The sequence below is a fragment of the Equus przewalskii genome, chromosome 28 (genome assembly GCF_037783145.1).
Source record: "Equus przewalskii isolate Varuska chromosome 28, EquPr2, whole genome shotgun sequence".
NCBI classification, from domain to species: domain Eukaryota; kingdom Metazoa; phylum Chordata; class Mammalia; order Perissodactyla; family Equidae; genus Equus; species Equus przewalskii.
The window spans coordinates 36,891,394-36,917,682 of record NC_091858.1 but is presented as its reverse complement, the minus strand read 5'-3'; the positions used below and the strand labels follow the sequence as shown (position 1 = coordinate 36,917,682).

At 41.8% G+C, this 26,289-nt stretch overlaps 1 long non-coding RNA gene across 2 annotated transcripts; it reads left to right on the top strand.

Moving 5' to 3' along the window:
* Window positions 1–2,652: 2,652 nt before the first annotated feature.
* LOC139079987 (uncharacterized) lies at window positions 2,653–25,404 on the top strand. Of its 2 annotated transcripts, XR_011534084.1 has the most exons (5): window positions 3,296–3,438; window positions 3,824–3,988; window positions 13,950–14,017; window positions 23,364–23,460; window positions 25,267–25,404. It is a non-coding gene; the product is annotated as an uncharacterized lncRNA (long non-coding RNA). The 2 variants fall into 2 exon arrangements; XR_011534083.1 differs by lacking the exon at window positions 3,824–3,988 and having other exon boundaries at window positions 2,653–3,438.
* The last annotated feature ends 885 nt before the right edge of the window (window positions 25,405–26,289 follow it).

The window sequence follows — 26,289 nt, the reverse complement described above, 5'->3', positions numbered from 1 at the left end:
GTCAAAGTCCTTGTCTGACTCCCTTCGTAGCTCAGCATTACTGCTCACTGCTTGTCTCTAGCATACAGCATCCATGGCATCTGTTCTTGCCATTGCCATGTTGGTATGAGGCTTCAATAGAGCACATTCCTTTTTAAAATGTAAAATAAGCATGATTTTGTGAAAGAAATATTAACTCATATTTGCATTAAAAGTATTTGGATAGCACCATTAAATAAATTTCCAAGTATCAGATATTCTCAGCTATGATTTTCCTAGGGAGCTTGACTCTCTAAAGATAGTTCCTAACATCCCTTTCAATCATTGAGTTGAGTATGCTATCCAAATTTGTAATTCTTAGGCATGTGATAAAGAAAGTTAAGAAAAATATGTCCCAAACTGATGATGATTTAAGAAGTTAATGTTGAACGGTTTATCATGACAGAATTTCTTTTTTTCTCCTTGAAATCAGTAAAAATTTTTCTCAATCATATATCATAATTTGTTTGTCTGTAACTTTCCCCCAACTTTACAGAGATATAATTAGCATATAAGAATTGTATATTTAACGTGTACAACACGAAGATTTGATGAATGTACACATTGTGAGATGCTCACCACAGTCAAGCTATTAGCACACCCATCACCTCCCATATTACCTTTCTGTGATAGTGAGAACACTTAAGATCTACTCCCCTTGCAGATTTCAAGTATGCAATCCAGTCTTGTTAACTATCGTCACCATGCTGTACGTTAGATCCCAGAACTTATTCACCTCATAACTGAAAGATTGTGCCCTTTGACCTACCAAACGTGTAACTTTTTAAAGTGATCTCATGGCCTATTTTCTAAAGCTTTGAATCATTTCTAAACATGAGATCTTGAGTTTTGTTCTCTGTCATTCACCTGTACATGAGGTGGGAACAGGTGAGATGAAATGACAGGGACGAGGTGAGATGAAGGGAATATCTCACGGTAAGATGTGTCCTTGAGAAGGTGCTCTCCTGAAGATCCTGGAGAATGAGCAGCCGGACAGCAGGGGAACAAACTACAGCCGGAGGGAGGCTGCCGCCCAGCCCACGAGATGGAGTGAGTGGACAGGGGAAACCTGGGAGGAAGAACAGTGCTAGTTGCTACAGGAATTCACAGACAAACAGAAATACAATGTTTAAATGTGAAACTGTTGACCCAGAGAACTGAGACCTGGATCAAGGGGCATATGGCATGGGAGGTGTTTTTCGTTTTTGAGTAGAGCCTAGAGATGAATAAATGAGTGGACATCAGTCTGGACACTGGTAATCCTATGAATTTCAAAAAAAAAGAGTGATACCCATCCTGCTTACCAGCCCGGACGTGGATGCTTGGAGGAAACCAGCCAGCAGGCAGTGCTTGTGGAGTCTTTACTATTCAGTGTTGCTGGACATCATGGGTCAGAGTCAGAGTCAAGCCTGCTAAGATGTTGTCTCAAGGCTTCCTCCATACATCTCTGTTTCGGTAGAGATAAGGCCACAGCACACACTGGACCCTGGAAGGTACCTGACCAAAGTCAGGTGGCCTCTCTGTGGCATCTCCATGGATCCTGGCAAAGCAAATCTTGACATGAAATATATGTTTTCCTCTGGCTCTTACAATTCCAGGAGCAGAGCGCACTAGTGTTCTCGCCACTGACTCCCACGTGTTGGCTGGTCAGTGGAACGACTATGGAAGTGAGGGCTCCACTGTGGTTCTGATCACTATAGCAGTGGTGTAAGGTGGCTTTTCCAAGAGTAGATTTTAGATTGTGAAATAGCTAAATGTGTCCTTAGTACAAGTTTCCCCATCAAAGAAAGCTTAGTCATTGTGGAGATTACAAATGAAAGTAGCTCTTGGGGTGAAAAAATGCAGGTAGTCACAATTTTCCATCACAATCCCTTTAAATTACATTTAAACTATAATGTTCATAGTTCTGAATATAACCTAACATGTGTCATGATATAATGTATCTAGCTAAATACAGTAGATAGTTTAATTAGAGGGTTATACTCAACGATTGAATTATTGAAGCATTTCACTGCATGAAATATGTCAACCTATTTATGAGGATTCCAACTTGCTGGATTTTCCCCCTGGCAGTGACTGTCTTCAACTCCAAGAGATTATTTTATACATTTTTCAAACTTTATGGTACTTTAAGATATCCTCAAGGCTACCATCAACAAGGATCTGATCGGTTGAAGGATTTCTACCAACCTACCAATCAATGTCAATAATAGGTGCAGGTTGATGGGGAGACCAGAAAGAGATGTTATGGGGGAGCAAAAAGAGAGTTACACAGTAAAGGAAAGTAATGCCTCAGCACAGCTAGGGTATACAACAGTGAGAGATACACATTCGCCCTAAGCTTCAAATCTTCCAGATTGCATCAGGAGGGATGGTCCAGGATCAAGCTTGCTGAATTACCAAAAACAGAAGTCTTGACTCTTTTCAGAGAAAAAGGAAATTTTTTCCCCAGTGCGAGTGTGATATATGTCTAAGGAGTTGGTGAGAAAATGCAAAGTCTGATCTCCAAATGAAGAATTTCTTCATAAGCAGAATTTAAATCTTTCACCCTCCATTTACATTTTGTGAATTCTGTGAGACATAGAGTGAATAGAAACGTGCACACGCACAGGGAAGCTTCAATATTCCTTCCAAGCTTCAGTCTCAAACACTCACCCTCCTTGTACATATGTGGACATCAGCAGAATGCGTGTGATGGACCCACTAGCATTTCTGCCCCACCTTCGCATGAGGAACGGAGAGCACACGTGACGTTCACAGTTGGGGAGCACGGGCTGACTATGAACTCCTCGTGGGACCAAGCCTGCCTCTCCCCTCACATGCCTCACCGCCACCTCCTTAGGGCTCCTGGATGATAAGAGGGAATGGAACAGAAGGAAATGCACATCTCAGACCTTGTTTAAGAAGCCTCCAGAGAACTCAAACAAACCAGGGGAGACACAATCAAGGACACACAAGGAGAGGTGTTGGTTTTCGTTTCTCCAGCTTTCCACTTGCTGTTGGAATGGAGCGCTGACTTCTAAGGTCCTCACATGCCACATCAGAAGCCAGAAGTGTCTTCTTATCTTTTTATGTTCCAGACTATAAGACTGAGTTTCTGGTTCAAAGGATATACAAGCAAACGTTCCAGTGAGTTTGAACAGTGCATATGGATGGGACGTACTGTGAAAGCTTAGAATAGCATCAGATTATTCATGAGCCGTATTATAAAGGACATCCCATTGGCAGTTCGCAGAAGTGAGTTTGTCAGTGTGGTTGTTCTCAATCTCTTCCCACCATATCCTGTGGTTCCTGTGAAAGACGATGATGACATCCTCACGGAGGCCACCTCTCCTGATGGTCGTATCTGATGAGCTGCAGGAAGGTGGGAGGAGGGTCGTCAGAAGTCAGCACAAAGGCCTGATGGAGACACAGGAAGAGGTATGTGGAGCAGGATGAAGAGGCAGGAGGGACGGAGGGTGAGGGAGCAAAGGCAGAGGGGCCAGAGGGAAGCACCAGGAGAGGGGCGGCTGCCTTGGCCGGTCGTGGGTGCTCTGCTGCAGGGCCGAATGGTGCAGAGGCTCCGGTGTGCCCCGGGTCTGCACACCTCCCCCACTGTGGAGCTGTGGGACTGAGATTCCAGGATCCTCAGTCACCTTGTCCCCAAATGCCTTACCTCGAAGCGCTGTCTATAGGTTAAATGAGATAAACTCACCAAACACCTGAAACAGAGCTGGCGCTGGAGGAGAGAGCTGTTATTGTAAGGAAAAGACTATTTCTCCTGCTGTGGGCTCCCATGGCCATCTGTCTCTATCTGGTCACATAGAAATGAGTTCCCAACTCCGCGTAATTTGAAGACGACAAAAGGATTCGTGGATGCAGTCTCACTTCACACCTGGCAAACCAGAGACTAGACACTCGCGACAGACGCACTTGCTACAAAGACGGGCTGTGCCTCTCAGCTGGACCCAGACATCCCCTTGTATTGCTGGTAAAACCCCATCAACACTGGGTAGAGTCTTCTAGTCCGCACTGTCTCAGTCTGGAGGGTATTCTATATTTTTTACTTAACTCTTGTCTCGAAGGACAAAGATAGACCATGACATAAAATCCTTTTTGCCACGAGCTTCATTTCTAATCTGAAAATAGACTTCCTTTCAGTTCAGTCCTGAGGCGTGTTCCGTGTGCGCTGGCCGGGCTCCTCCTCCCAAGCAGTGGGTTTCGGTGGGCGTTGGGGCTGGTGCACATCCCCCTGCCTCCTGGTGTGCGAGCACATGCAGGTGCACAGGGCCGTTGTCCAGAAGGAGGTCAGGGGACCTGATGGGGAGATGACTCTGCTGTTGCCAGTCCTGTGGTCTCAGGCGAAGTACTTCTCCTACCTAAGCCTCAGTTTACCACCTGCAACACGGAGAAAACAGGAGTCTAGACAATGGTTGTGAGAATTAAACGAAACAAAGGAAAATACAGAGCACAAAGCACTGACAGCACCTAAAAGCGTTCAGGATTAATATTGCATGTGTTCATTTAGAAACCACTTCCACAGAAAGGTTTGTGAAAATTGGGTTTTGGCGGTAAAACTACTTTGGAAAGCAGAGAGAAGGTTGTGTCCCTTTTTGGAAGTTCATAGCGTACGTGAGTATATTGCAGATTTTAAATTGTCCTATAACAAAAACAAAAAAAAATTGTCTAACTTTGCTAATAGGATCCTACAGTATTTTTCTTTGTTTTTTGACGATTACCCCTGAGCTAACATCCACTGCCAATCCTCCTCCTTTTGCTGAGGAAGATTGGCCCTGAGCCGACATCCGTGCCCATCTTCCTCTACTTTATATGTGGGATGCCTACCACAGCATGGCTTGATGACTAGTGCGTTGGTCCACATCCGGGATCTGAACCTGCGAACCTCGGGCCACTGAAGTGGAGCGTGTGAACCCAACTGCTATGCCACCGGGTGGGCCCTGGGATCCTACACTATTTTGATCTTGAAAAGATTTTTACAGTTTTCCTTTAGTACTTCCGTAGTCCCTCAGAAGACATTTTGGGAACTCCAGCTAGATAAGAAGCATTGAGTTCATCAGCCTCCCTCCTGTCAGGGGAACTTCATGCCCCACGTTCTAAAAGTTAGCATTTCAGCTAACCAAGGGAACCTTTGTGCTTTATTTCCTTGTAAAAATGATGCCTTTGTATGTCCCTGACACAAGACTGGCCAAATCCATGGCTGCTTTCTCCTTACGCCCTTCGCACCCTTTCCTGTGGCCAAACTGTGACAGCGAGTCCACTCTCCTCCCCTCGCTGATGTCTCCTTCTCCCTGACTATGTGTCCTGGAGCCCTGCCTGCCCCCTGGACAACAAGGCAGCTCTAAGGGAGAGGCTTGAGTAAGCTCAGGTGTGAAGAAAGGTGAGCGATTCTGCTGCTGTGCGAAGGGACCTGAGTGGGGCCCCTGGCCGCCGGCTGGTGGGCACTCTTTTTTATTTCCTGCAATGCAATAGCCCTTATTATTGACGATAACCTCTGTTTGAACGTCCAGTCGGTGGACTCTTTATCCACAAAGTGATAAAGTGGGGTTCCATGGAATAATATATATGCAACATAATCCCTCTAAGTTTTCTTGGAGAATTATAAAAGATATGCATTGAAATGATGAAGGATGTTTTTCCTCAAAATGGAAGATTTATAAGGAAGAGTAAAAATAGCTCATCTGTTGAGAAGAAGAAGAGTTTTTGAGGGATCTGCTTTATACAGCATTTGGCCATTTCTTTCGCAAATCCTTAGAAAGGTCAGCAGGATTGTAGTCAGAACTTTTGTGGAATATTACACCCCAGACAAGCTGAGCTGAAATCCTTTGAGCAAAAGCATCTCCATCTCCATCCATCCTGTGTTGTCTCACTTCCTCCTGGCAGTGGTCCAGCGGCTGAATGATTCTCGGAAAACTTGTGAAGTCCTTGTCACGAAACCGGGACGTAGCTTTTGGCTGTTGATGTATATTTAGAAGTGTGATATACCAGTCATACATTCCATTGTTAAAATCTAAAAGTATGCATATGCTAGTGTATGAATTAGAAATCATCTTTGTAAGACACGGCCAATTTGTTCAATAAATATTGATGGCTAAAGAGGATCACACTTGAAACCATTAGCATATATATAGAATTTTGCGTTCCCTGTGTATTTGAAGTCAGCATCAAGAGCATGCATAAATCTGCTCTTCCGGTAGGGATGCACGATCATCCTCACTTCTGTGCGAGGACAGACTCTGAGGGTCTCATAGCGTGATTATTCACGGCACCAGGGCCCACACAGCAAGCTCGACAACCGGCAGCAGCTACTGCCGTCTTGTGTTAACTGCATCTTCTGTAGGCAGGACTGTAGGCTCAGCCTCTGCTGGAGCCAGGTAGATGGGCTCTCTTCTTGGCAAAGCCCTTCTCGGCAAACCTACCTGAGTGATGCAGGTCACCTGGGAGAGGGAAGGAAGGTGCCACGAGATGCCCTGAGAACCAGCGCAGGTGTTTGGAGTGTGTTGATGCTGAGGTCGTGTTCTTAGAGCAGTGGTTCTCCGGTTTCAGAGTATGGTAGAATCACCTGGAGGGTTGTCCTATCCCAAATATGGGGCCTCACTCCCAGGTTTCTGATTCTGTAGATCTTGAATGGGGCTAGCTTCAAGCTCTTACAGAACCATCGTCAACTGTCATCAACGCCACATGCCTCTTTTTGGAAATAGAATCTGAGACCACGGTTGGCTTCTGTTTCCTTTCTTTCCCACTTGACAGAAAAAGCCCTATTCTACATGTCAATATACCCTCATAAAATTATCTTTCTGTTTAAAATGAAACTAGTAACTAACAACAGAGCCAGGCCACAGAATTGTCCAGAAAAATTCAAATATGGCTTCATGTGGTGGGGTCAACCCTTTGCCGCTTCCATTCTGTAAACAGAAAGCCCACGTGCATTTTGAAACGCTATTGGTTTTTTATCCTCACATGCCTGAACCCTAGTAATTGCATAAGGTCCATTAAAATGAAAAGGAAATTAATTTTATCTATCAAAGCCTGATTTTACTATGAAGCTTGAATCATCCAATTATTTCAGGGACATTGAATCTTCATCTGAATGTCCAGTGTTGGCGATCCAGCCCCGCAGGACTGGGCTGGCTGTCCCTTGTCTTCTGTGCTAGCATGTCTTAGCCTCCGAGAGGAAAAATAAATTCTCCTTACTTTGCAAAAAGCAAATGGAATTCTAATTTCTTGCTGTATTATGCATTGTCTCACATTTTGTTTTACTTTTCAGTAGAGATTGAAATTATATGGAGGTGCGTCCAGATGTACTAATGGGAAAACACAAACCTTACTTTTGTCGTTTTGTATACACACACACGCACACACACAAACACACATGCAATTTATATATTATCTTTTGGATTCCTTTTTTCTCCTTATCTCACTTCCTTTCCCTTTTATGTTTATGTTTTTCAGAATCTAACTCTATGCTTTCTTCTTCTCTGCTTCAAACTAGCGTTAAATTTCTTCAGTCTTTAGGTCCTTGCATCCGATGCTGGCACACTCGGCTGCCTTAAATAGAAGACGAGTTTGGGTAGGAAGTTTAGAATTGCAAACATTTCGTGTAGCTCAGGAACTTTCAAAAACCCATTTATGCAAAACCCCAGAGTAAGAGCAGTCTCGACTCCATTTGCTTTTTGCTCCAGAACTTTTTAGTGCTGCATTCAGTAGACACGGTGGGACTGTTGGAAATGTGCAGAAATTAAGCTTGCGTTAATGTGATTTCCCATTAACACAAGGACATTAATTGGTTTCCGGAGGAAAAACAAATTTTATAAATCTAATAATTAACTGATTTTGTGGGTGAATGCTTTCTCCATCATGAAGAGAGCTCTGTGCACGTGTTTGTGTGCATGAGTGACAGGCTTAAAATTTGCAAAAAGTATAGAAATATAGCGCATAATGTATGTGTCATTTAAATTAAGGGTTTTTTGTGTGTTAATTTCAAAATGAAAAAAGATCTATAATTTTAAAACAACAATAGGAAGAAGAGATCCAATTGTGGGTTTCATTTGGGTTTTTTTCTTTTTTCTCTCAGCTTTATTGATATGTATCAATATACAAAACAGCACATAGCTGATGTATTCATTTTGATGAGTTTGGACACGTGTGTACACCTGTGATACCATCACCACAATCAAGGGAACAGACATATCCATCACCTCCCAGAGACTTCTTGTGCCCCCTGGTTTGGTGTGTGGGGACTTTTCTTGAGATCTGCCCTCTTAGCAAGGCTTTAAGCGCACACACCCCATTGTTAACTACAGGTGCCACGTGGCACAGCAGATCCCTAGAACTTCTTCATCTTGTGTAGCAGTAATTTTACACTTATTGAACAACAATTTGTTCAATGAGAAAGAAAGGGTGACTTCTTGAGGAGCTGGGAGCCTCTTGCATTATTATGTGCCAGACATGACTGTCCTTTCATTCAAATGTCAAATTTATTTTTTTACAAAATGAAACAACTATGATAATTGACCACCGTCTTAGCCTGTTCCGGCTGCCATAACGCAATACTATTGACTGGGTGGTTTACAAAGAACTGACATTTATTTCTCAGAGTTCTGGAGGCTGGAAGTCTGAGATCAATGGCTGGTGAGGCCCTTGTCCTGGTTCACGGACAGCCGACTTCTCCCTGTGTCCTCATGTGGTGGAAGGTGCAAGGAAGCTCTCTGGGGTCTCTAACCCCATCATGGGGGCTCCACCCTCATGACCAGATCACCTCCCAAGGGCCCTCCTCCCAGTTCTGTCATCTCGGGGGTCGGAATTTAACATACGAGTGTCAAGGGGCCACAAGCAGTTAATCTATGACAATCACCTTCAGTGAGTAAAACTTCCATCCTTTGACAACCAAACAATAACATAATAAATTTCTGATAAAAATGTAATGAGTAAATGGAAAACAAGTGACGGATTTCCTAAGTTAACTTGGAAATACAGTTAATTTTCATATCAGCAGGCTTCCAAGCAGTTATTTTGATTATAGTTTGAAAATGTGATAAGGTGCTTCTACTTTCTTCCATAAATATGAGTTTGTATGTGTAAATAATCCAGATGTAAGGGATGAAGACAATTTACGTAAGTTCTTAATGAATTCTGATCAGCCTTTAATGAAGCCCATGAATCATCCTGAAGCATTCAAATGTAATTGCTTCTTGAATCTGTTGCCGCTTCTGAGCTAAGTTATTGTTGATCGAAAATTAAAGAGGGTTTCTATGACTTTCATCCCTCTCAGTTGATGCCATTTATTTCCTCTTTTCCAATCCACTGGACATGGACATTGACGAGGCAGTGTTCTGTCAGATGACAACCAACATGAAGTGGGATCTGAGAGAGCTGTGCATGAGAAAAGCATTCAGTGATGACAATCTTGGAAGCTTGTTTCATGTCATCACCCTTAAGGACTTTGTGGATGACAGAAAAAAATCAGTCCTTGTCCTCAAGAAGCTAACAATTTACTTGCAGAGCCATGACTAACACGATTGAAAAAAAAAGACATACATGTTGAAGATTAGACAGTAGATGTGAAGTATAGACTCCCTCAGGGTGCAGAGGAGAGAGGAGGAGGTTTTGGGCCAAAAGAGCCAGGACTGACTTCTTAGAATGTCTATGGCTTGAAAAGCATCAAAAATAGACTGAGTTGTACTAGGAATAAGGAAGGAACTGGCTTTCTGTTAGGTGTCCCAGGAGGGGCAGGGAACACGAGCGTGAGAGATCGTGCCCCACACTGTTGAACCTGATGAGGGGTCTTGCCTGTGCACCTGCACACACACACACACACAGGCACACCGATTTAAAGGAATAAACTATTTTACCTCAATTAGTGGTTCTTAATGGAATCTCTGCTGCCCTTTATGGGGCATTTTGGAAATTTACAGGCAGAGTTCTATTCTTTACCCTATTGGAGGGTGAAATAAGCTGGGACGCTGGACAACCTGCATTGTGAAGGAGAGTCCAGTACATCAAAATTTGGGCTCATGTCCCCAAACTCTGAGACCCTCTGTCAAGGAGAAGCCTTCTTACAACCACCTAAACCCAGAACTTAGCTCCATGTTTCTTTTATCCAAGATAAATAATTTTCCCGTGGTTTTAACTTACAACAAAACTATCATGTAATTTGAGAAAAGACTACTCATTATTTCATTGAGAACCTTAGCACATGTTGCTAATGTTTTTGGAAAATGATACCTCCAATTTCAACAACACTCTAGTACTTTGTTTGTCAATAGAACATATTCCTGTCTGGCTGCCTGTCTGTCAGGCCAATCCGTGACAATCCCACATAGAGCTGCAGGCATCTGACAATTTCATCCCTTTTTTTACTGTAGAACTCAGGGATCGGTTACAAGGGAAATGCATGTCAGTTCCATGGTAATTGTTCTGAGGCTTCAGGGCTAGGAGATGGGCTTCCAGTCACTGCCACCTGTGAGGGACACAGTCTAAAGGCACAGTGCAAGACTGTCTGTGGCTCTTTTTGAGTTCTGCTCCGTAAGCGTGCTCCTCATACAACTGCGGTAGCCTCACCTGAGTTTGAGCCTGTGGGAGCGCTGTGGCTGAGGATACTTCACCTGCCCTTTTCTCCACTTTCCAGAGGCAGATTCTCATTCCACATGCAGAGCAGAAGCATTTGTTTGATGACATTTTATGGGGGTTTGGTGATATTGGTATCTATCTCTAACTCTATCACCTATCTATTTATCATCTATCTACTATATCATCTATCTATCTATCTATATCTATCAACTATCATCATCCTCCTCTACCTATCATCTATCTACCATCTATCATCTATCTATATCTATTATCTATTTATGTATCATCATCTATCATCACCATCATCATTATTACCCATCTCTATCATCTATCTATCATCTATATATCTATCGTCTATATATCCATCATCTAAATATCTACCTATGTCTAAACCTATCTAGACCTAGATATCTATCTAGATTTAGATCTATCTAGAGCCAACTATATCTAAATATCTAGCTAGATCTAGATATATCTATCCATCCATTGTCTATATCTCTCTATCTTTTTCTATCTTTGCCTCATATTTAAAAGTTGAAGTTTTTTGTGTCTCTCCCCTTCCTTTCCATCTTTTTCAATTTAAAGTTGCCCCTTTAAGTAGACTAACCTTTTTCAAAAGTAATGATTTCTGTTTTTTATTTCATTTCAATATTTTTACATTTGATGAGAGTCATACACATGTTCTCTCACACACAATTAAGCATTTTTTGTTCTTTTTTTTTACCTCCATAATTCAAAGAGATAGTTAATCAAAGAAAGTCGTACTTTAAGTAGTAAAAGCCGACACATGCCTCTTGAGCATCCTAGTTGTACAGAACGCTGGCTCTGCTGGAGCATTTTTTTCTCCATATATGACCCCGGGACTTCCCTCCACATTGCTGCTGCATAATTAAAACACAATTTCCCTGCAGTGCTGAGGATGATGCTCTTTATTTTTTTCATGCAGGTGTAAACTGCACACTGGAATTAAAAGATTCAGTACAAAATATAATGCAAAATACCTCATTAATATTTTTAGATTGAATACACAATGAAATGATTATCTTCTGGACATATTGGCTTACATAAAATATATGATTAAAATTATTTTCCCCTGTTTCTGTTTACTTTTCTCATGCGCCTACTAGATAATTTAACCGACATGGGTGGTTCCCATTCTGTCTCTGCTGGATGGCACTGCACTTGGGCTTTGCAGGCCAGGTTAAAAATTGGTTCATTCTTTGTAAATCTGAAGATGATGGGGTATGTTTGAAGGGTTTTGAGCGGAGGAGTGATGTGGTAAGTCTTACCTTTGAAAGCCATCACTCTGGCTGCTGTGGGGAGAATACCTTGAGTGAGGGATTAGGCCAAAGTCAACGCAGAGCAACTGGCCAGGAGGCCATTGCAGTACTGCAAACAGAAGAGCTGGCAGCGTCGACAAGGCGGGTAGGGAGTCAGGTCTTGAGACTTGGGATTCATAACGAGGATATTGTTTTGAAGGATTTAGCATTTCTATGAAGCTTTACACTTTACAAAATATTCCCCACGCTCTTTATATTTTAATCCAGAGGGCATCCGTTGTACCACTTCTAATCTTTTCTCACAAGGTCTCCAAGCTGTCAGGTCTCCTTCCTTTGAGTATCATCAAAAAATTCTGCTTAAACCAATGGCCACCTACCACCGTCTCCTGCCCCAGGGCCTTTGCATGTATGGTTATCTCTATCCAAAGTGCTCTTTTCCACCCGACCCTTTCCAATCAGCTGATTTCTGTGCATAACTGATAGATCTACTCAAGCATAATTTCCTTCCAGAGGACTTTCCAGCTACTCCTTCACTAAAGTGCTGATAGATTTTAAATATGCTCTTCTATAACCATTCCTTGTTTTAGAGATCTTATTGTCTTTGTATTTATGGAGATTTGAACAATACTTGCTTCCTTTACCAGTCAATAAGCCCCATGAAGACATGGATCATCAGCTGTTGCCCACCACTGTATCACTATTTCCTCTCGTGGGGCCTGTTACAGAGTTGGAGGTGAACGAGTAATCCTTGACTGACAAATAAATTAGTGAGTGAGGCAGTCACGTCTACTTTGGACACTCCATTTCAATACTGATGCACCTGATGGCAGTTATTTTCTGTAATGGACACAAGTAAAGGAAATAGGAAAATCTACTGAAGTCAGTGTAGCAAATTTCATCTAATTTCAGCTATGCCATGAAAGTGACGCCCTTTAGTAGTCATCTTCCCTAGCTCCAGCATGCTAATTTTAAGATGTTACCCACTAAGGGTTTTATACAGAAATGTGGATGCTTTTTCATATTCTGATGATCATCTCTTTGTGCCCTGCGTCTCGTCTGATACAAGAACAGGGAAATATGTTGTTTAGCAGAAGAGCATAACAATGTCTTCTGAACACCTTTAGGTTTATTGAATGAATCCTGGGGAAATCTTAGGCTGAATCGATAGGGTGCCTCATTTGGGATTAGAGGATCCTGCTTTGGGGAGCTTGTCAGCAAGTAGGTCATTGGTACGATGCAGAAAAAGAATACTTACTTACCTTTTCCAGATGTGTTTTATTTTACATCTAATCTTTACCTTCTCATAAGCTATAGGTCCTTGTCCTGCATACCCATAATGTTACCAGCACAGTGATATAGAGAACAAGGTCTCCGTTGCATTATCCTGGATGGCATTATCTTTCTTGTGATTTTTTTGGATCCTCTTCTATTTATGGATGCCAAAGAGCACCTGAATGCATTTAGCGACTTTCATTAGCAGTACTTTGGTGTCTGGTAACTGAAATGGATGGTCCTGGGAGGCACAATTCATCACATTGTCTTATGTGAATAGGCAAAGGCAGCAGAGGGCACACACAGGTGCTGGCGGCAAAGATTCTATTGCTATGGTGAGCTGCAAATAACTTTCGAAGACTTAAATTGAAAATATGTGGAAATTCTACTCACTGTATGTAATTACCTCTATCACAATCTAATATCTCTTTCTTATCTCATAAGTTGGTTTAATAAGTGCTGACAATAAATTGCTCTAGTATAACTTTGATTGACAGCAGTTTTGGACATTTTTGTTTGGAAGTGCCCGAACCTGAATGAGCTTTTTCATCAAGAGAAGTTGAGAATGCCTTTGGGCTTCCATAAACTCCTGCTAGTGGAGAAGAAAAAGCGTTGGAGGCATCCAGGGCTCTCTTCACACCTTCTCCTTTATCCTCTTTGCATGTCTTCTCCATTCTGGCATTTGTTGGTGGGCGAGCGAGAGACCTCCCAGCCCGCAAGCTTCTGTTAAACTTTCACCGTTGCAGGCGATGAAAGAAGGAGCCTGCCTCTTGCTTCTCTCTGTCTCTCAGTCTCTCTTCCTCTCAATTCCAGGTTTGCAGCAGATGGATTCCAAGTGGCCCAGCTTGGTCAAGAGGACTACCCTGGTCTGATCACTTAAGGTACTTTACACAAAGTGGCTACGGGAGCATCTCTGCTCGGCTGGGTGAGGGCAGAGAAGGGGTATTGCTGACATGGGAGATACTTCAAAAAGGCTGATATAGAACAATTTATAGTATCCTAATTTGTTTCAGACATAAAAAGGGTCTTAGAAAGCAGAGAGATCAGAAAATTTAAAAGCCTCATTAGACAGCTAAGGAAATTTGGATGATGAAAGACTAAATGACTTTTTCAAGACTGCAAGATTACATGGTTTTGCATCTACTCAAGAAATACTAAGTAGTTGCTGTGTGTTAGGCATTGTGCATGGTGTTGGGGACACAAAGATAAATATGACATTATCCCTGATCTCAACGATCTGTTGGGCTATTACAGGATTTATGTTTCTATGTCTCTCTCTCTGTCTTTCTATCTATCTGTGTATCTATCTATCATTTATCTTATCATCTATTGTCTATCTATTAAGTATCTATCACCTATCTATTTATATCGACCTGTCTCTATCCACTCTCTACTCTCTTTGTAGCCAAATAAGGCAAGGCTGTTGAATGAAGGCAGAGATGGGGAAGACTAAGCTGTGAAGCCTGGAATAAGTCACTAGCAAAATATCATCAAATACTGTGTAGTTTTTGTTTGTTTACTATTCTGTCCTCAGGCACAGTTAATGTCAGAGAGCTCGTTCTGACTGACATTAGACCTCTTTAACTTGGGCTATTTTCTTTCTGCCGCTTTCAATCACATCCTAGTGTCATGGTCACTTTATACAGTTTCATGTGAAAAGTCATAGACTGATACTGGATTATTTATATTTGATGAGGAAAGAGAGAATTTGTGGATTAAAATTTTTAGGTTATCAGTATCTGGACAAACACTGAATGCATTATTGAAAATACGTAGGGAGATGCGATTCTAGTCTACAAATTCAAGGGTGCAAGAAATACCGCATTGCATGATTTTTGTCTTAAATCCAGTTCTGAGCCTTCACCTCACTGATGACGGACTCCTGCATGCTCTGTCTGAGAGTCTGACAAAGCCGCAGAGCAAGAAACAGGCAGAGAGCAGGGAGTCCCTCTGCCCTTAGACTGACGTCCTGCCTGGTTCTGCTGAGGTCTGTGCAGGAGTCAGCCCAGGGTCTGCTTTTCCCAGTGGTAGGCCACACGTCCCCTGGGAGGTGACACGGCCTTTCCTCCTTCCTCCGGCTGCCCACAAAGGCTCTGCCCTCAAAAACAGAACTGGAATGATGAGGTTAGGTTAGGTTTTTACACTAGAGGGAGAGAATCTCCAGAAACACTGCAGAAATCTTGAAGGCAAAGAACTAAGATGTCCTGATTAAATCAGAGAAGAAAGGCAGTAAACAAAATACAAATTGTTGTCTCAAAAATATTCAGTGACAAATGTAAAATCCAATGTCCTAATGCATAAATTCATGGTCGCTTGGAAATGATTGAAATTACAGTAGACATCTTTGGTCCACATCAATAAGTAAGGGTCAATAATAAAATTTGAAAGAGAGAAATGAATTTCTCAATCAGTTTCTCTTATGATCAACATTAAAATTTCCTTCTCTCCTCCCTCCCTTCTTTTTTCTGCTTTTATCTTTCTTTCTCTTCTTTTTTTAGCAATGGTAAAGTCTATAATTTTTGCTTCAGCCTTTGACTTTAAACTATATCTGACCCAACTCATTTAGCATGTGACCGGTGGCCAATTAAAAATCAGTTCTTGAAAAGCTGTGGCCACTCCAGGCAGGTTCGCTACAATTATCTCCTGGCTTCCTGCTGGTGCTCTCTCCAGGGCATCTCTGTTTTCTTCTTGTTTCTGGCTTTTTTTTCCCAGTTGTATTGAGAAATAGTGGACATCCATCACGGTTGAAGACATACAACGTGGTGGTCTGCTTTACATGCACTGTGAAATGATGGCCACAGTAGGTTCAGCTGACATCCATCACATTGCATCTGTCACTGTTCCAGGCTCTACACTCACCCTTCAGATTCAGCAGATTCCAGTGTTTCCTGATCAGCCCTGACATGGATGTGGCTTGGGCTCACCTTTCACGTTGCCGTGACCCACTTCTGGTTGCTTTTGGGGCTCCATCTTGACATCCCCAGCTCCCAGACTGACCGTTTCCTACTCTGAGGGTTGGAGTGAGATATGGGACAGGGACGTGGGGGCCCAGATGAGGGGTTGGAAGGGGAAATGGAGCAGAGCTGATAATGAATAAATTGGGAGTGAAGTGGGGAAGAAAGTTTGCAAACTGGTGATGATTTTTACTGCTCCTATCAGCTGATTAAAACTCCTAGCCCGTCTCTCCAGGGCTCAGTCCTTTTGCTGAAGGATTTGCATTCCTCTGACAATCCATCTGAAGGGCATAAATTATGATTTCTGTTTGTTTCTCCCACAGTGACCATACAGACTATCACTGATGCGGCTTAATTAATAAATATTGTTGGAACAACTGATTTGTTAAATAAGTAAAGGAAAATATTTATATCCATTCTCATGGCCACTCCAACTGAAATCAGCAAAATCTTTATTCAAGAATGCAAAACAGCTTGCTTTTTATTGTGTGTGGGGGGAGGGGTGCAAATTTCCAAATCACTCTAGGGTGTATTAAGATAATGAAAAATATGGACTGGTTTGATATTGAAGGATTTTTTATCGTTTAATATGTGAAATTTCTTTTTTTCAAGCTTTTCATCTGTAGAAAGACAATGCTAAGTTTTATGTGTATAATACCACACTCTAGCATAATATGTAATTATATATAATGTATATACTATATATATGTGTGTGTATTTTATAAGCAAATTCTACTCCTCTTTTTAATTTTTTTAAAGATTGGCACCAGAGCTAACATCTGCTGCCAATGTTTTTGTTTGCTTTTCTTCTTTCTCTCCCCAAAGCCCCCCACTACACAGTTGTATATTCTAGTTGTAGGTCCTTCTGGTTATGTCATGTGGGATGCTGCCCCAGCATGGCCTGACGAGCCGTGCTATGTTGGCACCCATGATCTGAACCAGAGAAACCCTGGGCCACCAAAGTGGAGTGCCCAAACTTAACCATTGGGCCACGGGGCCAGCCTCCCTACTCCTCATTTTTACTTCTCCGTTTACCAGCTTAGGAACTGAACTCAGGCAGACTGCAGACTGCCCCTCCTCAGTCCTCCACTGTCTGGAATTCAAGGCTTTTAGCAAAGCCTCCTCTTAGAAATTCTTTTTGATATCCCACTCTAATGAGCCCCAGTGGCCTTCTTACAAAGTGATCTCTATTAGTACATGAGCAAGGTAAGAATTAGACAGCTGACCCTCTGGGCCTGGGGTCACTCTGAAGGGCGGCCTTAGAGAGAGACCAGCTCTGCCCTTGGCCCCATCAGAGGTCCCAGGGCTGGTCGTTTCTGCCCTGCTGGCTGTGCAGACTGTGGTGAGAGTCTTCTAAATGTCCTGTGATCACACTCACTGGGTGAGTCAGTTTGCACCAAGGCTGCGCATTGTTTCTCCTTCGAGCCCTCTCTCCACCGTTGCAGCCTCCTGCTGATACACACTCATGCCTGCTCAACCTTGCGGACTGCCCACAACATCCCCGGAGTCCTGTCTGAGCTCTCGGGCCTTCCTAGGTTGGCCCATGCCCCCAAGCCCGGCTCAGTTTCCACCTGCAAACAGAGACGTCTGAGATTGCTTTGGCTGGAGCGAGTCTCCCCTGTTTATTCCTGGAGCAGCTGGCACTTGCTGCTCTGACACCCTCAGGGGAAAGAGACTCTGGCGTGTTTTTATGTTCTCCACATTGTGACGGTGGCTTTGACACTTGACAGCTGGGAACAGACAATAGAAACTCAAATCAATCCACTTGTGCTAAGTGTTGGCTACCACATAGGTCTGCACCATGCCTTTGGGAAGCAGGAGACTTTGTCCGGGCCGCATACGAAGGCCAAAAATGAAAATAAGCAGAGCAATTTCAAGATGGGGAATTTTTTTCTCTTGTTTTTCTGGAACTGAATTAAGGCCTGTCTTACCAGAGAAGCAAGATAATCAATAAAATTTTATTTTAAATATTCCTGCCAGCTAAAGCAATGTTTAGTATTAAATTATATGGGAAATAAATTGTAAATTAAAAAAAAAAAGCAGTCTCTGAGAGAGAGGTACAAAAGGACCTTGTAATTACCTTTTATCTAGGAAAATAAACCCCTGAACAGAGTGAATTTTTAAATTAGTTTGCTCATTAAGAATGCATCTTACTTGAAAGCTGGCATTATCTCTTTAATTAAAATGAAACTGATTTTTTGATGATATCTAAGCCAAATCATTGTGAAATGTTGGATGAAACTGATGAATTTCTCTACAAAAAAAAGATTTGGATATTTGATATCTTGTTGGCTTAACACAATCTGTTTAAGAAATATTTTTCTTGACGTACTCAAACAGTATATTTGAATATATTGAATGACGACTGGAGCAGGTCTTCCATGTGGGCTCTGACTTCACAATGTTTCTTGACAAGAAGGCAAGTCAACCCAAGCAAGTGTAGGATGCCACCTGCAGCAACACCAAGTGTTGTATGGTTTTGAAACTGCTGTTCGTCCCTGCAGCGTCAGGCTGGGAGAAGGAGCACACGTTTCCACTTAAAAGTGAGGAAGGCGGACCAGGGAAATGTCCATCCATTTGCCCGACATCCCAGGCTGTGTGGAGGCCAAGCCCAGAACAGCAGGTGGGCTTCCCAGACAGTGACAAGCTCCACCTGGTCCAAGAGACCAACTCTCGACCCCATTCAGCCATCCCAAAGGAAAAAAAAACCCAAACTAAAAGAAAAAAAAAGCCTGGTCAATATTCTGGATTGATTTCTACAACATGGTTACTATCACTTGAATGCTTCAAATTCAAAATGACACTTGTGGTTACAGTATTTACTGATTTCTGTAATTTTGAGAAATATCTAAAATTTCCACAATTTTGGGTGGATTCTGTATATGTCATTAGATTGTGTCACCTTTGGCCATTAACACATATAAAATAATTGGCTTAATTTTCATCGACCACATGTTTTGTACACGTGAATATTCACTGGGAAGAAATACATTTCCTTCTGCCAATCACACTGATGGGAATTTAAAAGTAAAGGTGGAGTTTATTATACACATACAGTTTTATTTTCAGAAAAATTATCAGATTCATTAGCATAAATAAAACATATTACTTTAAGTGCTAAAGCTGCCTTATCCCAGAGATGTAGGAAACAAATAATCCAGAAATGTTAATTCTGTATCTTCTACATTCTTATCAACATACTCTCGAGGTAAATGCAGCAGAAAGCTTATAAAAGGTTACTGATCACTTTTTAATCAAAAGAGCTGCCCAGATTGATAATAGCTCTGAAAAAAAAAATCCACAACTTTAATGTCCTTCAGACTGTGTCTATGAAATGCGAAGGTTGCTCTCAGCTACACGGAACCAAAATCCCCTCTCTCCATGTGTAATATTTTAACACAAAATAAAGAAAATCAGGGGCTACTGGATCCTGAAAAAAATGGCAATCTAGCTCCAGGTGCTGGCTTTTTCCTCCTCAAAGTCAGATTGAAAGTAATAATAAACGAGGAAGGAAAGCATGAAGAAGCCGAGAAGTTAACAAAAAATGAACGTGAGAAACCTCGGGTGTGCTGGAGCCCATTGTGCAGCGGTTGAGATGAGGGAGGGTTTGGAGGAACTCTTGTGCACCTGCCGCTCTTCCCCTCTTCTGAGCTGCTTTCAGACAGCCACCGTCAGCTCCTTTCTGGAAGGAAGCGGTGGCCCCGGAGCTGGTCAGGCGTCTCTGCCCTGGGGTTGACGTCGGGCAGCACAGAAGCCCTGCTGAGTGAGGCTTCCTGAAAACAGGGGTGGGCAGACATAGAGAAACAATAATCGGATGGAGGACTGTTCTTAACAGCAACATTGGGTGGAAGAGGTCATTAGAGAATATTTCTGAGTGTTAAGAAAAACAACTTGCAGTTCAAGTTTTATCCAACAAATGGTTTTGGAAGTGTGACAATGCAATAAGTATTTTTGGACCTACAAAGCCTCAGAAATTTTACTGCATAAGGACACATATTGAAAATGTATTCACAAGAAGCCCCTTGATGAGAACTACCGAAGAATGGAGAGAATTAAATCCGTGTGAGATTTATGTGGACCGTCCTTCCATGAGCTCGTTTGCCATCTGTATTCTTGTCCTTTGTGCGATATGTCATGGGTGGATATTCTCTCCTAGTCTGTAGCTGGTCATATCTTTCCTTTCCCAAGGTCTTTTGTAAGACAATTTTTAATTTTGATGGAGTCCAAGTGATTAATTTTTCCATTATGGATTTTGCTTTTGGTTTCAGGTGTAAGATCTTTGTCTTTCCTTAGCTGCTGAAGAGTTTCTCCTATTTTTTCCCCAAAAGTTTTATAGTTTCAATCTCATACTTAAATCTGTGATCCATTGTGAATTAATTTTGAATGGGATGTGAGATTTAGGTTGAGGTTCATTTTTTGCTTAAGTATGTCCAATTGCTCCAGCATCATTCATTGAAAAAATCTATCCTTCCATTGAATTAAATTCTATTGAGCTGCTTTGGCATCTTTGTCAAAGAGAAGTTGAGCACATCTGTGTGGGTCTGTTTCTGTGTTCCCCACTCTGCTCTGTTGCTCTGTGCATCTATCCCTGCCCAGCACCCTTACCTGTACTGTGGCAACATAGTAAGCCTAGCAGTTAGGGCAATTCCTCTTACCTTGTTCTTCTTTGTCAAGGTTAAGACTGTCTATGATTTTCTATGCAAACTCTATCTAGAAAACTTTATAATAAGTTTTAATATGATATAAGTTTATAATGGTGTAATACGTTTATAATATAAAGTTTAGATTAAGCTTATCTATGTCGATAAGAAAACCTTTTTGGGATTTTGACAGGAAGTTGGTTAACCTATAGATCAACTGAGGAGAACTGTCATCTTAATCTGTTGATTCTCACCATTTATTTTGGCCCTCTTTGATTTTTTCATCAGCATTTTTAATTTTCACCTTACAGATATTCTGCATGTTTGGCAAGTTTTTACCTATAAATTTATTTACTTTGGAGTGATTATAAATGATATTGTGTTTCTAATTTTGGTTTCCACATATTTATTGTTAACATATAAAGATGCAATTTTCTTTTCTGTGTTCATCTTGTATTCTGCAACCTTGCTCAACTCACTTATTAGTTCTTATTCTTTCTTTTTTTAGATTCCCTGGAATTTTCTATGACAATCATGTCATCTACAAATAGAGACAGCTTTATGCAATCCTTTTCAATCTATGGATATTTTATTTCCTTTTCTTGCCTTATTTCAATGACTGGGACTTCTAGTACTACATTGAATATGAATGATGAGAGCAGACATCCTTGCCTTGTTCCCAATATTAGGGATGAAATATTCAGTCTCTCACTCTTAAGCGTGATGTCAGCTATAGTTTTTTTTTTAATAAATTATTTTATAGATACTCTTTAACAAGCTGAAGTATTTTTCCTCTATTCCTAACTTGCTTTTAATCATGATTGGTGTTGGAATTTGTCCAATATTTCTTCTGCATTCTCACCCGGGTCCATAAGAAAGCACATGTATGGGTGTTGATTACAGCATTATTTGTTGTGATGGGGAATCAGGGGTAAGGGATGCCTCTATCACTAGAGAGCAGATTGCTAAAATGTGGCAGATCTGTACCATGGAATTCTAAGCAACTGTTAGAGGAGATGGACTGTATGTGTGCATAGCAATAAGAGCAGAACTCAGGGCTGAGGGAAAATAAAGTAAGCAATGTGATATGTAACAATAGTACTTATATAATTCAGAAGATTTGCAGACAATCTATTATACATTTTCCAATATCTCTTACAAAGAGCATCAACAGCCCCTAAAATAAACACATTGTGATGAAGGTGGGGGCGGGTTAATGTGACTGGGAAATGGGACCTTTGGTTTACGGTGGGCAAGTTCATTCTGCAATGCAAACAGATTCAAAATCTCAATGATTCGCAGCTTTTTCTCACTCACGTTGCATTTCCATTATGGGTCAGCCGTGGCTTCACTCCAGGTCATCTGCTCTTCAAAGACCAGCTGGCAGAGCAGCCTTTATCTGGTGCTTTGAGGAAGAAATATGATGGTTTGTTGCCTGCTGGCTCCACACAGGTGTGATGTCCATGCATGTACCATGTCCAATTCCGTGATCTCAAGTGAGTGAAGTGGCATCACCCTTCAGGCAGGGCAGAAAATATTTGGGATCAGTAATACAGCCTTGGGGGGCGGGTAAGTCAGTGCACATTAGAGGGTCTTAACCAGAGCGATGGGTTTGGTAATGTGCCATTGCCCCATTAATGGAGGAGTATGACTAACTCCATCTTGGACCTAAGGTCATGTAAAGAAAGAGAGAGGGACCATCTCACATCTCACAGGACGGGAAGTTAGACAGATTAATCTGAACCAATTTAATACAATAAATAATGTTAGATTGAAGTGACCAAAATCTGATAGATATGAGTTTTAAAATTCCTGTAAACAATACATATCTCTTTTGAAATCTGGCTTTATGAGACAACAGTCCATTTTTGGTACTGAAGGCCAAGACAGGATCACAGTAATAAATACGGGGATAGATTCAGGGCATGGTTTGTGTTGACGCTGATCCACTGAGGATCTTCTCCGCCACAGCTGAATGACAGTCTTCCTTGCAGGTTATTGCTGTGTGACTAAAACTGAAATGGGGAGAATTTTGACCAAATGTGGGAGAAGGCAAAGATTGAAACTCTTGCTGAAAAACTTCTCACTAGGATGCATTTTGAGAATATCCACCAATGCAGTCTTGGATGTGGTAAGGAGCTGTGGCATGCAGGTGAGTAGCAGAAGGAAGGCCAGCTTGCTAAGAGACGGGCCTAGTCTTCTCAAGCCAGCTGCCTTGTTAGCTTCAGAGATAATGTTCCAGGGCCAGAGACAACAGCAGGCTCCTATGCAACTGCTATTGCCATCGACCCATGGGCAGTCTCTCCATTAATGCTGCCAGTCCAGAATGGAGACGCTGGACATGCATTGGTCTTTGCTGCCAGACATGTAGCAAGGCCAGCATCATGAACAGGGTCATCTTCAAGGACAGAGCCAGGTGATGGAGTCATCCTTTGTGGCAACCATGACAGTCAGGTAGGAATGGATCACTGTCTGCAAATCCCTCTGCAGCTACAGAATCGTGGTTTGGCTGAGAATGCAAACGCACCACCCTGTTCCTCCCAGCAGTAAGGAGTGTGTAATCAACACTGGAGTCAGACAGCGGGGAAATTGTGAATCCAAAATGTGTTATTCCTGGCTCCTCTCTCTTCTAGACAAAGCTCGCCTGGGCTCGCATCTGCTCAGACTCATTCCCACCATTCTGGGTCCTTCTTTACTTCGTTCAGAGTTCAGCTCTGCTAACATCATCAGGTGAGTTCTGCTGGAGTACTTCCAACCTGCTTGAGTAGGACTCCTCCTGAAGCTTACATGAAATCCCACTGCCTAGAAATCGCTCCTTGGCAGGAAGTGCCAGCACTGTGTGGAGACGCCTGGAAAGACATGCTCCCATTCTTGTTGCTCTGTGTTTGCGAGTGATCAGAGTGCTCTGAGTCACCTCTGCCTTATGGCTTCTTCTGCCACTCAGGGCAATCGTGCTGGGGCCAACCTTTCAACAGGGGGAATCCCAGCCATAGATAAGGATCGCACACCTGTGAGAAAAATTCTAGCGCCTTCCTAGAATTGTGGAGGAGAATTGGACCTCGTGCATTTTATATTGTGTTCAAAATAGTAACATTCTTAAGGTGACTCTATCTTCCTGTGGGACAGTAAATGACTGTTAAATTAAATTTTAAAATATGGATAGACCAATTAGCACTTGATAACTATTTTCCCAAAGATAGTAAATATCGTCTCAAAGACAGACGTGATTGATTTGTGTGTCCTAGTAAGTGAAATATAGATCAACTGGTAGAAGTTATTGGGAAGCATATTTTTTTCTTAGAAACACTTTGGAAAAGCCTGAGCTGGCCAAAGAAGAAACACAGGCTCAGAGGCAGCATCTCCTGCACAGGATGCGTTCCAGCAGAGGCTAAGTTAGCACTGGGTTGGATTGTAGTAAAATGGTTTAAAGGGTTTAAAGTATCAGATAAGAATTTTTTCTTTTTATGTCTATATGTGCATTTTTTTCTTTTTTGAGGAAGATTAGCCCTGAGCCAACATTTGCTACCAATCCTCCTCTTTTTGCTGAGGAAGACTGGCCCTGAGCTAACATTCATACCCATCTTCCTCTACTCTATATGTGGGACGCCTGCCACAGCATGGCTTGATGAGCGTGCATAGCTCCATACCTGGGATCTGAACTGGCAAACCTGGAGCCACCGAAGCGGGATGTGCAAAGTTAACTGCTGGGCCACTGGGCCAGTCCCTCAGATAAGCATTTTGATTACATGATATTTATAGGTTTTGCAGTTTGTAAACGTCGCTTTCTTTCTTTGACAATCACAGTGTTGGCAAATGCATAGATGTCCGAACTTGCTACCCCATCTCCTTTGAATGTGCATTGCTCAGTGGAGTCTTGGGGTTTGTTGGTTTCTATTATCCAGTTATTGACAGATCCAAAGTGTTCAGTAGTCCTTCGACTGTGCATATCCCACAGAGCCAGTTCCTACATGGGCTAGTTACACCAGGAGCACAAATCGTAGCATTTCTACACTCCGCTCTCTAACTAAAGAATATTATGGGTCAAAAGGGATAAAGTTAATTGTGGATGAACATATTTAAATCTATCCTAATGAAAGGGAAAAAAGTAAAAAGTTAACCCAGGAAATTGTCAGCTGTGTAAGTTTTGTCATTCTGGTGGGGATACATTTTTGCATTTTAATTTGCATTTATCTCAAGACTGATAGCTTTGAGAACCCTGGTGTCCTATTAGCTGTTTGGAAAGCATCTTCTGGGAAGTGCTTGTATGTCTTATGCCCATTTTTAATCAGGTCTTTTATCCATTTTTTATCAATTTATAGGGATTATTCATATATTCAGGATACAAGTCATTTGTTGGGTAGATTGCTAGACTCTTCCGCATTCTGGCTTTTTTTTTCATTCTCTTTTCTGATTATTTTCTGATAAGCAGAAATTGTTAATTTTAATGTAGTCCAATTATCAATTTTTCAGTTTGTGTCACTTAAAATATCTGGCTGTTTCAATATTTTCTAACACCGCTCTACTTTCCATATTTAGCAGCAGGAACCATCTTTAACTGGAACTCCCATGTGTTGTAAGTGAAGGCACATAATTGAGTCACACCTTCGAAAAGCTGGCAGCATCTACTAAAACTAACCTTGTCAACACCCTAACACACAACCTCTCCACTGCTCTACCAATACTTAACAGAGATGGGTGTCTATAGTCACCCAAAGACACACAACTTGATGGCTGTAATAGCTTTGTTCACATTGGCACAAAGCTAGAAGAAATCCAAATGCCCACCAACTAGAGAATGGACAAATTAATTTGGGGATGTTCTTACAATGAAATACTACGCTGTGAGGAAAAGAAGGCAGCTACTGCTCCACCCAACAACATGGATGGGTCTCAAAAGCATTAAGGTGAGCAACAGAGGCCCAGCGCAAACACATAGGTGCTGTTTGATTCCATTTCTTAGAATTCAAAAACTGACAAAAATAGCGTGTGGCGATGGAGACGAGAAGAGTGGTTACCTTTAACGCAGACAAGTATCTACTGGTATTGGACAAAAGGGAGTCTTTTGGGGGTGGTGGAAATATTCTTTATCTTGATCTTGGTAGTGGTTCCAGAGGAAAAAACACGTGTAAAAATTTATCAAGCTTTACACTCAAGCTTTGTGAACTTGAATCATGTTAGTCATACCTAAACTAAGAATCAAAGAAAGCAATCTCAACAAGCACACCCTCCTATCATTCACAGTAATAACAGACTCAACACACCGGCAAGTTCACAGCTGAGGATGTCAAGCAGATGCTCAAAACGTGTATGCAAAGTTGTCAGATACGTTTTGGGTCACGTCGGTATATCCTCGAATATTTTAATTCAGTTGAAGTATATAGACTAGCAGTTGACTGCTCAGAAATTAAATCAACAGTAATGTCACCTTCACAATTTTTATGATAATACCTCTTTCTATGAGAAAATAAATTCCCCAAACAAAGTGATTTTTTCATTGAATTGACTTTGGCTTAAAGGGAAACCACACGAACAAAGTGGAGCGAGTAAACATGCGCTCTG